This window comes from Rhagoletis zephyria, unplaced genomic scaffold (assembly GCF_001687245.7).
Source record: "Rhagoletis zephyria isolate East Lansing unplaced genomic scaffold, Rhagoletis_zephyria_1.1 Rzeph_scaffold_03111, whole genome shotgun sequence".
NCBI classification, from domain to species: domain Eukaryota; kingdom Metazoa; phylum Arthropoda; class Insecta; order Diptera; family Tephritidae; genus Rhagoletis; species Rhagoletis zephyria.
The window spans coordinates 25,815-41,490 of NW_016160195.1; the positions used below are offsets into that span (position 1 = coordinate 25,815).

A 15,676-nucleotide genomic window follows, 5' to 3' on the forward strand; every position below is an offset into this window, starting at 1 on the left:
CTGGTGTCTAAATTGTATGGCTTGTCCTGCCGGCAGAACTCTACCCACTTTCTGGCCAAGGCGTCGTCGCGGGGAAACAAAAAAAAAAAAACTGCATTTGGGGGCTTTACCCCTACGGCTGCTGCAATTCAACACACGCACGACATTTTTATAAAGTTTTTATTACAAGAAAAAACGTTTTTTACTTCAGAACGCACGAATTACTTCGATTTTTCACTTGAAAGTACACAATACGTTTGCAATATGTTTGCACTTGTTTCTAAACAAAAAGTTTGTTTACGTATTGCCATAATGTCAAAGTCGGCAAAACCAAAGTAGCGGTTTCGGGAATGCGCCACCTTCAGTTCATTTCACCATGGACACAGTTCTAAACAATGCAAGCCGAACCGAGCTATGCAAGTGTCAGCACATCAACTGAGTTACCATATCGACTCTGTAGCACACTGAGCTATACATTGTCAGCACATAAACTGAGTTACTGAGTTAAAAATTTTTTCAGAGGTGTGTCTGAGCGTGCGGCACAGTTCTAAGAGTCAGCACAGTAACTCAGCACAGTGCTGAGTTACCCACCTCTAAGCACGATGTCAAACTACCAGATTGTCAGCAATAGATGTCAAGCAAAAAGCGCTAAGGTATATTGCAGCCCATCAGGAATAGGCGGTCTACATTGAAAGTATATTTTTTGACATGATTATCACGACATCGGTGTTTTCCTGTGGAGACAGAGCCTTAAGTTTCCAATTGTCTATCATCAAGCTTATTTATTTTAAAAAGGGTGCCAGCTAAAAATTATATGACGACAACCGTAACTTTTAGTAATATTTTTTACGCGCTCTACCTCACGAACGGTACAGAATCGACATTAAATACTAGTATTTGGGTGAGAGCCATAAAAGGATCAAATTTATGAAAAGCAAATTTATTTTCGTGAGGCACCCTAACCTACACGCATAGATACATACGTATGTGCAAATAGACAATATACTTAACCCTGGAAAGCGCGAGTTCCGCCCTTCAAATTTCAAAACTATGTGTCTCTGAACTAGTGCAAAACGGCTGCAGAGCGGGACAGTTGAAACTTTCGGTAAGCTAGTTGCGCACCTCTCAAAGTTTCTCACATTTAGTGTGTGAAAGCTGAGAAGTAGATGCACAAATTCTCACTACTATACGTTGCCGTTGTGCGACTAAAGGGGCAATTTGACTCTTTTTAAGCGCCAATACCCTTGGACCCGACTTTTTAATAATTTCGATTTTTTTTACCCTTTTCCAAAATTATGTGCGAATTTTGCTCCTTTTCAAAGATTTTGCAATGAAATTTTAACAGAACCATGTTTTTATAAAATATTTCCTTCTGTAATTAAGAAAAAATTCATTATTTGAAACCTTTAAAGCAAATGTAACTCTTCTCATTGCAGCAACTCGATTATGGTGTATGTTTGCAACCGTGTTTGGGCAAATCTTGTCCCGCTATTTTCTCTTTAAATTTTTATGTACATGTAAATTTTATTTTGACTTTGGTTCTCATATTTATTGTTTTACTAGTAAAGAAAAGCAAAAATAATAAGGAGACCCTTTTTTTCGTCAATGACCCCGTTTTTGCGACTTTCTGAAAATTCTCAACGGAAAAACTGATACGCAGGAAGACCTCCGACTCTAACATCGTTGGTCGCGAGTTCAAATTGCGGTGGATGCAGTTGTGGTTTTCAGATTTAATAAATTTAAATTCTTGAATGCCGATTAAAAATTGAAGAGAAAATGAGGAAACTTAATATAAATAAAATACAAAAAAAAGAATAAATAAAATGCAATCTATAAAGAAAAGAAAAAACGAGAAATTATCATAAATAGAATAATCACAATTTTTTCTCATAAAAAACTTATTGACGCAGAACTTTCCAAAATGGAATCAGTTCAGAACTAGTTAAAAAATGCGTCCACTTCGTAGGGCATGGCCATGTAAAAATAGACAGTTAAAAGCATTGTGTTGGGATAGATTGACAACCAGTACTGCCTCTTAATGAGCTAGTTATGCGCTATTACGGAACTAGCGCGATTTACTGCAGGGTAAGTGATAGTACTTTCAACGTTAACATTGACCTTCATTTGTTGGCTGATTTTTGCGGAAATGAAAATGAATGGCAGGCAAAGGGCGACGAAAATTTGCAAAGATTTTTTATTAATAACTGCATGCATACGTAGCACGTATAGCGCAAATTTAAATACATATCTACATGTGTATGTAAAGGGGAAAATTATAAAAGCAACGAAAACAACCATTTTCAACCGCAGACTCTTTTCTTTAAGGTAATTTTAAAAAATCATCATCCGACATAGAGTATAATAATAATAATAATAATATTAATAATAGATTGACAGTATATTTCAGGACGATGGATAAGGCTTGTGCCAAGAGCTTCGGTGAGCAAATCCAATTTTTGGCAAAAAAAAACAGTTACGCGGTTTTGTACTTTAAACGACGCTTTGTATGTATGTAGGCATATTGCATTGCCGCTAAATTCTCGACTCAAGTCCGACTCTGACCACACTTCTAGTTATATGAAAAGGTATGCCAACATAAATCGGGGATGGTAGAGTATAATTCCAATTTCAACAGTTGAGGTTCACGTAAGCTTCTGATATGAGATCAATGAAGGGATATTATTCGAATAGGGCAAAACGAAGATAGCATTTGAATAAACGCAGTGCCTTTCAATAGTTAATACCTTCTTTTTGGTGGCTGTATTTGAAGATCATTGAAAATATATAAAAGAACGGCTCCCAAAAAGTCCTATTTGTGTGAAAATGTGCTGTATTTGCCTAATAAATGTGTCAAAATCTCAGAACTCACGAAACTTGTCTAAATAAATAACATCTGGTCTTGCCAACATTATTTGGCTAAAAAAATGGAAACAAATTTACAAAAATATTTGCATAGAAAATCACACAGATATTAACACGTGAGCACACATATACACACATCTATGTACATATGTATCTGCATATGGCCGCCTGTATGTAGTAGATCTCATGAATGTTTGGTGGGTAAACAAAATTTGTTTTTCTGGAATTTGTACCGCTGAGCAGGGCAGGATTTAAGCACAGGCTACATAGACGCTCATCTAGGGGCCCGCGCGCCTCGTGACAAATTCAAAAAATTACTTTTCCTTTAAATATAAAAAAGTGAAAAATTATATATTTACAATTCTTAAGAAACGTAGGAGGCATTGAAGGCGAATCAATCAAATAGATGTTTAGTTCGTACACCGAAATTTAAGTACTAAATAGCTGATATACTTTAGTAAGCAAAGGAAAATGCGTCGTTTCGTCGAGTCGGCGGCAGACAAACGGAGTACGCGTTCCACCGGCACAGCCATAAGGATCAGGTTGATATCACCCACACCCGCGGGTCGCAGTCATTGTGATTACAAATTTGAGGTGTTACTTTGGTTGCCTTTGTACTTTCTATGAGTATTAAGGCTCGTCTACATATACACAACTTTCGCGTCGCTCGTCAAAACAGTGCATTCGTCAACATTCAGCTTTTCAATAAGAAACGTAATTTATTTTTTTATTGTAAAAATATGTGATTTATAAAAAGTATATTTAAAGAAAATTTAAAAGCAATGGCTGTGGAGCTAGGATATTTAAGGGCAGCTAAAGTTTTGTAGCGATACATGGCGCAATAAGCAGGTGAATTAATAAAACAGCTTTTTTACTTATACAATATTATAAAGGCAAATTTTCAAGTAAGATAGTGTTAAATCATTATAATAGGGCAATTCTAGCCACTGTCCTAAAACTCACCACAGTCTTTCGAAATAGTCTGTCAAACCGACGCCAACACCAACGCAACGCCAAAGTTGTATGTAAAAGGGCCTTAAAAATATATTTTTTATTTTTAAAACAATAAAAACTAAAAATTTAATGTTTTTTGGTCCCCCATTGCATTTCTGGGGTTATTGACGGACCCATAAAATATAGCTGCTATGGAGAATTGGCTAAACAAATATTGGGTAATATTATTGGGAGTCTCCTGAAGAAAACCAGAGCTTTCCGATCGAAAAATATTGGTTTAAAATTTACAAATCATGCATTTTTAGATTGTATAGAAAAACCTAATCGTAATTTTCAACTGTAAGGTCATGTTTACAACTTTGAAAAACTAAAATCTGGAGGAGACCCGTGGCCGCCGTTTGCCTTAGTACTCCCAGGTGGCCCGCACCACGGAAAGAGCCTATGGTCCCATAGATCATAAATCCGGCACTGCCGCTGAGTGCAAATAAGTATGTGATACCTAAAGATACTAAAAGAATTCAAGTACAATCCGCATGTGGCACAGAAGTATGTAACAACAGAAAATTTTAAAAGTATTAATACAAACTTTAATCTTTTTATTATGTGTTATTATTTGTTTGACGCATTTTATGCATTTACATAGATATGCATGAACGTATGAACTTTTCCAAAAGCAATCACATGCTATACAGGTGTGAATAGAAGGGGCGTGTATAGCACTTGAAAAGCATTTTTCCCATGCATATAAATATACATACTTATGTATGCACCTTAGGGTGGTCCAAAAATGCACGTGAAAAGTAAAGTCGAAATTTTTAAGCTCTCACCTCCTAGGATTGTTCTATACCGATAAAAAATATACCCATATTTTTTTATTTTGAAATCAGAGAATATTTAGAGGTCACTCAAAGCGCCCAAAGTTTTCCATGTATTTTATATGGGGAAAAGCCACTTTTCGTATAAATGGTATAGAATACTTAAAAATCAATATTTTTCTATCAAAAAACTTAGAAATAAACACATAAACAGGAGCTTTCCGATCGAAAAATATTTATTTTCAAGAATTCTATACCATTTCTACGAAAAGTTGTTTTTTCTTTTTATATAAATACATGGAAAACTTTGAGCGACCTCTGAATATTTTTTGATTTCAAAATAAAAAATAGGGGTATAATTTTTCGATATACTCCTAGGGGGTGAGAGCATTACCATTCCGACTTTACTGTTTTTGGACCACCCTAATGTGCATACATTAGGTGGGCGTACCGAAAAAAAAGTTCGAAGCCCCTGAGTCTTAAAGTACTTTTGCAAGGTAATTTCAAAAAAAAATCGCAGAACGTAGGGGTCACGTTTTTCCATCATCGTCGTATCTTCGGCATTTACTGTTGGAAATTATTAAAAAAACTTTTATTGCGGAATGTAGGTGTCACCGAAAAATTTAAAAATTCTGCGAAAACAATTTCAAATTGCCTTGCAAAAATACTTTACACTCAAGGGTGCGCGGAGAACTTTTTTTGTTTGCTTGTAAGGTGAAACGGTCTAATGATATACATAAATACATATGTATAGTATGTACACATGACTTATTTCGTGTCGTTTTGGTTTTATCGCTCTTTTTGTCATGTGCTGCTTGCTAAGCTCACGTTTTTTGCAATGCTCAGGCCATATATGCATACAAACATACATTCATACATATTCAAATCCGAATGGACATACCAAATAATTTATATTTTTTTGTAGTTTGTTGTTTTCTAAGGTTTTTGGTTTGCAGACCACTTGGCAAGTTGCTAAGTGAAGCGTTAGAATTTAAATAAAACAAATAAAAGTTTATGATGAACACCACACAATTTTGCTTTAAGTTTTGTCGTTTTGCTTTAAGTTAAGTGGTTGTGCATACATACATACATATGTATGTACCTACCCAGTGGGAAAGCAGTAATGCATTACATGCGTGATAAATAGTGTAATGTATTTCTTATGAGTTCTCGACTCTATTACTGTTAACTATGTAATCAACATTCTTATGTATCCAAAAGGTCCCAAAAATGTATTATTAAATCACATTCATTTCTCGACACAAGGTAAAGCAAAATCGAACGCCCCACTTTACTTAGGACATCGCCGCGGGGAAGAAATGCATTTTCGAATGTGAAAAAGGTTGTTTTACTGATTATTTTTAACCGACTTCCAAAAAAGGAGGAGGTTATCAGTTCGTCGGAATATTTTTTTTTTTTTTTTATGTATGTTACCGCATAACTTTGGACCACGTCAACCGATTTCGATAATTTCTTGCATCGGAAAGGTAGTGTCTCAGAGGTGGTCCCATACTAATCTGGTTAAGATCCGATCAGCGGATCATGAGATATATATATATATTTTTTTTTTATATGGGAGTTGAAGTCGGTTTTTTTTTGCTAAAAATTACTTGTTTCGATTACTATACATTACATTTTCCCATTGGGTACGTGTGTAAGTCTTTAAGAGAATTCATGCTTTTGACACAAATGCAAGTTAAAAGATTTAAACGCAGTATGGTCTTTAAGTTCCTTTTTTATTAAGTAGTTTTATTTTTATTAACAAAAGTTATTAAGGTTAACAATAATTATCGATTTTTATGTATATCCCGACGTGCGCTTCTTTCAGCAGTTAAGTACTGACTAAAAACTCTTTTTCTAAGCTGGGCAAATAAAAGTGCCTCCCGTTTCTTTCAGTTAGCAAATCACGCCACTTAATAACGTTACTTTTGGGAATTGAGTGTTTTCCAAATATAATAAATTATATACATACATATTATATATTTAACATAGAGAGCATAAGAACTGTTATAGATAACATAAGAGAACATAGTTAATATCGTAAAACGGAATCTTTACATAGAAAACTTACTGAGCACTAAAACGTCGAATTGAGTATAACTAGGCAGGCATAGTAAGAGCAGAAACATAGCATAAGCATATATAATCGTAAGGTAAACCTACATAAATAGTACATATATAACTTGCACGTATGTATGTATGTTTATATCGAAATGCTTATGACAAAATGAATATACAAGTACATACTAAGTGTACACACACTACTTATTTCTATATTTACTTAACATAATCGTTACGCTCGAGTACACCGGAAATAGAAAAAATATCTACATTTAAAATATAAAAGAAATTTACCTAAAGAAAAACGTTTTCTTATTCATAAGGCTGTCTTTTCGCAGAAATGCGCAAGAAGCTTCCAATTTACAGCTACAGAACCTTGCTACAACTAAACACAAAACTATTTGTTTTTGTTAAAAATACATTTCATTTTTCTTCTAAGGTGCAAATTTGCGTATTCCTGCCAGGAATTTCATATTTCGAACAGTGCGTGAGAAACTGCAACTAACAAAGTCTAATTGGCATTAAAGATAGTTATCCATTGGTGCACCTACTTGCACCTTCCCGTACAGTTGTTCCCAACCTTTTCAAACTGGCGACCCAATCATCCCTATCGTGAAACCTCTACGGTCCATCGGTCCATAATAAAATTAATAACAAAGTGGCGCTTGCATAATGTGTTAGTGTTTGGGCGAGATTCTCCTCCGATGTATGGCGTGCGCCTTACACAGAGAGGAGGTTTTACGCCGACTCCGAACGACGCACATAGGGGTATTTGAACGATTTATGCGGCCATAAAACAATTTTACAAAATTTTTTTAGAAAAATCGTGACGGCTTTAAGTTAATATTTTGATTTCTGCATGGTATTCTTAAAATGTAGAGATTGATCCGCATACAGGAGGTATTAATTCATTTAAGTGTTAAATATTCTTAAACATTTTATTAACGAGTATTTTTTTTTTTTTTTGATGAAAACTGCTTTAGGTCGTATAGACTGATGTAAAATCGGTAATTTCGTTTGACAAATAATAGACTGGCGCTTACACATATGCATGTTAGTGTTTGGCCGAGCTTCTCCTCCGATTTGAGTTATCACACAGGGTTTTTCATGGCAGAAATATACTCTGAGGTCTGCCATTGCCTAGAGGGTGATCGATGAATCGGCCAATGCCGGGGCTAGTATAGGCCAAAAGAATCGGCATCGGCCGTTTTTGGCCGATTCTTAAATGAAGTTATGTTATTTAGTTATTTGATTATGTTTTTCTTTTGTTATTATAAAAGTTTATAAAAGTATTTGCTCTTGAAATGAATTTAAATCAGGAGTACATTACAACGCGTTCAGAAGGTGCAATCGCAACAGTTCCTCAGCTGATGCGCCTTCTGAACATGCCCATTCATACATACATACATACTAGGGTTGTTGCGAATATTCGCATTCCCATTCGCAACCGCGGAACTTCCACATAAATTTTAACATTCGCATTCGCAATAATCAATGCGGAGCTTTTGCGAATGCGAATATTGTGCAAGTTCCCCAAAAAATATATAAAAACACATTGAGCGCATGGAATGGAACAACAAAACGTATTTTATGGCTTATGGTACCAACAGCGGTGAGTAATTTAGTGTGACTGCCTGAAACTAAGAAAAGCCAAGCTCAGCTAACTAATAAAAAAAAAACTAATTACAAGCTGTTCATTACAGGTGAGCCTTTCCAAGAGGTCACCCGGGAATTAAGCAAATCTGAGACCTTTATCGTCCGTGATTCTAATAATTGAAATTATTATAAAAAACGGGGTACTTTTTTAACAAAATAACAAGATTTTAAACTAATTCTGCTGGCAGCCATGACTTTCAAAAGAGAATTTTCTTCGAAAACTCCTTCCTACAAAATAACAATTTATTAGCCATATCCACCTATTCACAACGTCGCGACGCTATAAGCACACATTTTTCAAACCAGTCACAGAAGACAGGATTAAAAATGAATTCCAAAAACTAAAATCGAAAAACGCTCATGTCGTAACAGGTTCTCCAAATTGGAACACAATGGTGTTTAAACAGCGATATTGCCATGATGCTAGATTGTGAAGATGAAAGTCAGGAGCATACATCCGAAATTTGCAACCCCGATGCAATTCTCGAATCATTGAACCGCAAAAAAAAAAACTGAAGTCCTCTCACCTGGTGCAGCGTCAATCGAAAAGAATTTACAATTTTGTAAAGTTTCAAGTTTTTCAAGTTTGTCGCCTCGAGCGAGTACATAGTTATTTAATGGCGCAGGTTTGATTTACGACCCGTTAGGAAACAGGCTGTAACCCGAAAAAGCAGCAAAATTACTTTTTCTTAAATACAATGGTCCAATTTTTTAATTTAAGTACTAAATAAAAATAATATTAAAAATTACTAAATTTTCCATTTTTTACCTAAATCACCTAATGTACTCACCAAAAAATATTTCTTAAAATACAGTGAAAGGTCATATAGACGGACGCTCTAATAAGCGGATACATTCTAGGGAACGAACAATTTTTGGTTTTTTTCCATACAAAATGCTCTCCCATACACGGACTTTCCGATAAACGGACGCGAACACTCAAAAATGTCCAGTTATGAAAAAAAACTCTCCCATAAGCGGACGCGAAGCTCTAACAAGCGGTCAATTTTGTTTTGTTTTTCAGTCAAATGTTGACTCTTGCGCTTCTACATACATATGTATATGTACACAAGAACATAGCCCATATTCAAAAATATTTTCTTTTCTAGAAAAAGTGTTGCCTTTTCGTTGCCAATGGGCAATGGGATTTGTCGGTAGGAAAGAAAAAGCAATAAATTTGAATTTATTTTTAATTGACCCTGTTTCTGTCTATTAAAGAATAAATATTATTTTAATTTAGAAACCCGCAATTTCAATTTTTTAAGTATGAGTTTGTATTTTATTTTTTGCGAAATTCCTATAAGCGGACATCTCTCATAGGTGGACAAAAAAGGTGACCTTCGGTGTCCGCATATTGGAGCTTTCACTGTATTTGACATCGGCATTCGCATTCGTATCCGCGGATGTTAGCTTTGAAACAGCCGCATCCGCATTCGCATCCGCGGATGTCTAAAATTCCACATTCGCAACAACCCTAATACATACATATGTATAAATTCATGCCAATAGTATTTAACTTCGTAAAATTAATTGCATGGTGTGGGTTAGTTTACATTAAAAGATAAAAATATTACGTAAATTGAAGCACCAATGAGGTCTGCTAGTGAAAGTATGTATGCTTACAAACATCCACTACATACATAAACTGTTCGGCCAAATCAAATTACATACTAAAATCAACAAAATTTGTGCATGAAATAAACAGATAATTAGATTCCCACACCAATAAATATATAAGTATATATGTGAATTTATATGTAGAGGAAATCCGATAAGTACGGCTAGTAATCGTAAAAGTTGATATACATACTCTGTATTGCTATAACAGTTATGCAGAAAAATAATAAATAACATTCAACAATTTTTGTCGAGCTAGAGGCCGTGTTTTAAAGAAAAAATTATGTGAAAAAACAACAACATTATTGTTCATTGAAACATGGCCTCTAGCTCAATAAAAATTGTTAAATGTAATTGTTATTAAGCCAGAACGAAAAACGACACTGGAGATGGCACAAAGCTGAAGCCGGTTTGTCTCCAAACCAAATTTGACAACGGATGACGGAAAATCGTCAACATCGACGATATACATTTTTTCAGGGAGAACTTATTATTGTGAAACCTTCTAAAGTCACTTAAATTGTTTTAATAAAATGCCACAGATATGTATGTATGTATTTACAAAGATAGGTGGTATACATATGTACATATGTACATATCGCTAGCTTAGAGTGAAAAGTTGCTAAGTCCCAATTCAAAAATTGTGCAGGAGAGGAAAAAAACTTCTAAAGCCATTTTCTTCAAGTATTTCGCAAAACTTTGAATACAGCATTTTGCCTGTTTAAAGCAAAGCAAAACTCCATACGCACCAGAGGAATTCGATCTTTATCAAAAGATTTTGTACTATTTTCGACTTATCGAAATTACGGAGTTTTTTTTTGGACTTAGCAAATTTTCGTTTCATTGAATATAAACGAGAAAACATAAAACAAGGATCTTTATCCTTTTCAAAACGATGCATTGTTAATTTCTCTAGCCTCCTGTATCAAAATATGAGTTTTCATAAAAAAGCGGACTTAGCAACTTTTCACTCTAAGCTAGCGATATGTATGTTGCGTTTGTTTGGAGCTTCAAACAATTAATTTGCAACAACTTTTAAAACAGCAATGTTTGGTCAAGTTCGCATTCCAAATATCGACCTTTGACTATATACATACATATGTAAGTAAGTAAGTTCTATTCAGACAAATGCAATCGCGATTCATTAAGGTATTTTCTTGGCCGTGAAAGTCTAACTCAAAACATGCATACATGCATACATATATGTACTTAAACAGCATATAGCCAATGGGGCGTTAGACAGGCCGGCTTCTTTAGATATCATTTCATTGTAAGCTACATTAATAACGTTTTACGTCAACTAGTAAAAAGTGAATGCATCTCCATATACACCGGATTGTTATACAAACAGTGGGGGAATTCCGGCTACGTCGTGAGGACGTAGAGACGTCGAACGCGCATCCTGTGCTACTTTCCGGCATTGGCCAAACAAAGACTAATGGATGTTAATTTTTCTGCACTCAATGCTTTAAGCAAAAGAAATTCCTTAAATAAAAGCAAATCGTATATCAGAAAGCTTTCGTTAGGGAAGCCTGCAGTTTTTTTTTTTGGCTTTCAGAGTTAGTGCCGCTTCACACGTTCCGGTTTCCGACTACCCCGGTTAGCCGGCGCAAAATCTATGAAACCGGGTATCGCTTTGTGTGAAAGCCGTAAGAACTACACATATATATGGTGCATTCCAAAACGTCAAAATACAAAGCATTAGTCTCTTTTATTTCTAAACCACACTAGAAGAAGAAGTCTAACTTGCGCCCGGTAATCGGAAAGTCTAAAAAGGCACTGCCTACATATTCGGGATATTAAATGAGTTTGCAGCACCCAAATTCTTTACTACACCGAAAAGTAGAGACTGAACCCTGATTAGAAAACCCAACCAGTGAGGTCAAATTTGGTATGGCATCGACTGTGAAAGTGCCAATTGTATCTTCCTCTTCAGAAGGAAGATCGTGAGTGCAGAGCATTGAGCCTATAACACTGGGTTGAAGCACACCTGCTGAACTTTCATAGAGTCGGAATGTTCCATACTTTGTTTTACAAAGAAGTAGCGATTTTTTAGATAAGCCTGAATAAATATATAGGGTGGTATTATCACTTGCGAAGCGAATGAATTTGGCGAAGCGAATAGTTTGGCGAACGCAACTAAATAGTGTTCGCCCGCACCAGCTTGTGCAGGTTCTTTGCATAGCGAACAGTCTTAATGCCTTCTCTGCCTCCTAGTTCGCTTCGCCAAATTCATTCGATTCGCCAAATTCATTGGCTTCGCAAGTGATAATACCACCCTTAATAGTTTGTAGGGATGGTGGCTTTGATTTTATAGAGGAGTCCTTCGTGCCAGACGCGGTCAAAAGCTTGGGAAATATCGAGAAATACATGAGTCAGATAAGTGATGCTCTTCTGAGGTGATTGCTTAAGTAAACTACTTGTAATTAAGTCATATCCAGTGGCTTTTCTGGTTAAATTTTCGTATTGCCTTAGTGAATTCAAGTATGGGTGAGTCCATTTGGAAAGTATAACCCAAAGAAATTTTTACGTTTTCCATTGTATTGGGTGGACGTTCGATATTATGAGGTGTGAATACCGTTATGTACATTTGTACATATTTAGCTTTTCTGAATCAGTTTTTGGCCCGTTCATTAGTTTCTTTCATTATGGCGGACTCAGACAGCTTTTTGGACACAACTTTATGAGACTTCAATGCCAATTTCATGACAAGAGTCGAAGAAACGATGCCTCGAAAGGAAAATTTTAGCTCGCATTCTATGCGATCTCTTGATTATTTTTGGTCAATGGGCAAACATATGTACATATCAGAACAGAAAAAAGGTTTTTTTCTTGGCTGCGAAAATTTTATATTTGGGTACATATTTATTTATAGCTGAATAAATTATGCGATTGTTTGTCGGACAACATTACCGTTCGCTCGATAAGATTAGGCACGTTCAATCAACACGTAGGGAAAAACGTGCGTAGTCACTTGACTAATATTTGATGACATTTACGTTTGTAGTACTCGTTCGTATGTATGTATGCGACATCGAAAATGTCTANAACATTACCGTTCGCTCGATAAGATTAGGCACGTTCAATCAACACGTAGGAAAAAACGTGCGTAGTCACTTGACTAATATTTGATGACATTTACGTTTGTAGTACTCGTTCGTATGTATGTATGCGACATCGAAAATGTCTAACATAGTAAAATATTTTTTATGCTGACTGTTGTATTTTTATAGTCATTTTCCTAAACCCGGCATTTATACATATAAATTTATGAATTTCGAATATCATCTACTCTCTTCTTACTGAAATAATTGCATAGATCAGAAAGCGGAATTTTTCAAGAGACGCGTTTAAAGTTTTCAAGCTTCTTCTAAAATGGGAAAAAAGATATCCATCATTGTCTCAAAAAATTCGTTTTTTGAGTTGTGAATTTTTAGCAAATATATTTGTTTATAAATAAATACATGTTCATATGTATAAAGATGCTGTGTGGGAGAGAATGATCTACACATGTATGTATGTATATATGTAGAAACATTTGCATTCTGAGTATATTTTTAGCTACATACTTTTCAAATCATCGTTTGTCATTTGCAGCCGCAGCATCCAGTCAACTCTTTTACTTCAATCAATGTATCCATATACATAAGTATATAAATATGTATGTATGTATATTAGGGCGGGTCAATTTGTATGGGAGAGTTTTTTACCGACTATGCGCGTATAGCACAGAAGGATTCTACGTGTAATTCTAAGCGAATTTTCCAAAGAAACCATGGATCTGAAATCAATTTAGAGTTTGCCAAATTGCAAAAATAAGTTTCTTAGCATTTTTCTGTAGTGTCGTAAAGATATGTGCTTAAGTTTTGTATGAAAACATAGTGTAAACGGTTTTTTGGTATTAGGTATCCATTTCTGCGCTTATCTTCTTCTTAAAACTTCCACCAGAGTGCGCAACAGTGATAATTTTCACCTTTTCTTCGAAACATATTTTCGCAATTTGGCAAACTCCAAAAAAGACAAAAAGAAAATTACCCACCGTAATGTAGATACATATCGTCGTTTAAAGTACAAAACCGCGTATCAGGAAAATGCAAAACCTCGTATGTTAGGTTGCCAAAATTTTATAGCAGAGAGGAAAACTTGATTTATATCAAAACGGTCCTTTTTTATCCCTAATTATATTTTCTTCTTAAGTAATGATATTTTAGTATGAACGGATAAGGGCTTGATTGCCAGTTGCTTCAGGTGAGCAAATATCTTTTTTGGCACAAATGTCAGTAATGAGATTTTTCAGAACCACGATACGCGGTTTTCAACTTTAAACGACGATATGTACCTTTTGTTTCATAAATGCGTGCTGATATTCGGCATTCTTTACATTCCATCGAATATCTGGCTTTTATTTAAAATAAGTAGTGTTGTATTTTTTGTGCAAAAAAGATTTGTTGATGAGTTTCTACACACAAACAAATAAATAATTACTGTGTACACAGCAAATTTGCTGAAGTTGGCACTCTGAGCAATAAAATATGTACATACATACATAGCACGCTCAGGCACACACTAGATCTCTGCATGGGTTGATTTTAATAGGCCCGTCAGAATGGGTACTTGTACGTACCAATACATCAATAACGGAAAAGTATGCGAAGGAAGTGGCGTACGTAACGTAGAGATACGCCACAATGAAGGTGTTGCGTCTGCAAACAAAAATCAGCTGTTCCTTATGGCCGCGTACTTGGGGTTTACACAAGTCAATTTTGCAGGTACAATAGCAAAACATTCACACTTTTTTTGCTAATATATTCACACTTCTCTTGATGTCTTCGTCATTGTCTCTGGCTTTTCGAAGATAGTTAATTGTCTGGACGCCTACTTTACCCAAACAATGAGACAATTAGTACATATTCTCAATTGTCTTGCCTTGTGTAAACGCAAAGTTAAACAACTGTCAGCAGTGACGAACTTACGTGCGTCAAAAGTTGAGTGTTGACCAACGTTCGTTGAGTAGGGTTGCCAATCTGACGCTATCTATGCAAACACATACAGTCTACTCAACTGCCAGTTTCATCCTTGAGCGGAACGTACACAAAGTACCCATTCTGACGGGGCCATAACTTCCAGCCAAACAGAGTACAGTAGATTTGGAGCATGATAGATTTAAGGCAGTGTCATACGATTGGTACGCTTGTACAGATTTATACATTTTTTTTTTATACCCGAGCGCACTTGTGCACAAGGGTATATTAATTTTGTTCACATAACGGTTGTTTGTAACAGCCAAAACGAATCGAGATAGATATAGACAAATGTATACATAAATGCTCAGATTGAATAGAGAAGTCGATTAAGCCATGTCTGTCTGTCCGTCTGTCCGTCCGTCCGTGTACACGATAACTCGGGCAAAAATTGTGATATCTCAACAAAATTTGGTATGTAGGTTTCCCTTAATCCAAGGTAGGTTGGTATTGAAAATGGGCGAAATCGGACTTTAACCACGCCCACTTCCCATATAACGGTAATTTCCAGAAATACGAAAACTGCGCTATTTTAGTGACTACTGAAGATAATTCACTCAAAATTGATACAATAATTTTCAGACGAAAAATAATATTAAAAATTTTTGGAAAATGGGCGTAGCCGCGCAACACGCCCACTTATGGTTACATGTGTATATCTTGGTAACCGCTGCACCAATTTCTTCCAAACTTGGCACAGTTGTTGGCCTT

General features: G+C 35.5%; 1 long non-coding RNA gene across 1 annotated transcript in view; it reads right to left on the minus strand.

The window, feature by feature from the left end:
- Positions 1-13,979, minus strand: part of LOC108368427 (uncharacterized) — a 22,358-nt gene extending 8,379 nt beyond the window's left edge. The window contains exon 1 of the long non-coding RNA XR_001848368.1: positions 13,834-13,979. This is a non-coding gene — a long non-coding RNA (uncharacterized LOC108368427). The remainder of the gene's footprint in view (positions 1-13,833) is intronic.
- Between the last annotated feature and the right edge of the window lie 1,697 nt (positions 13,980-15,676).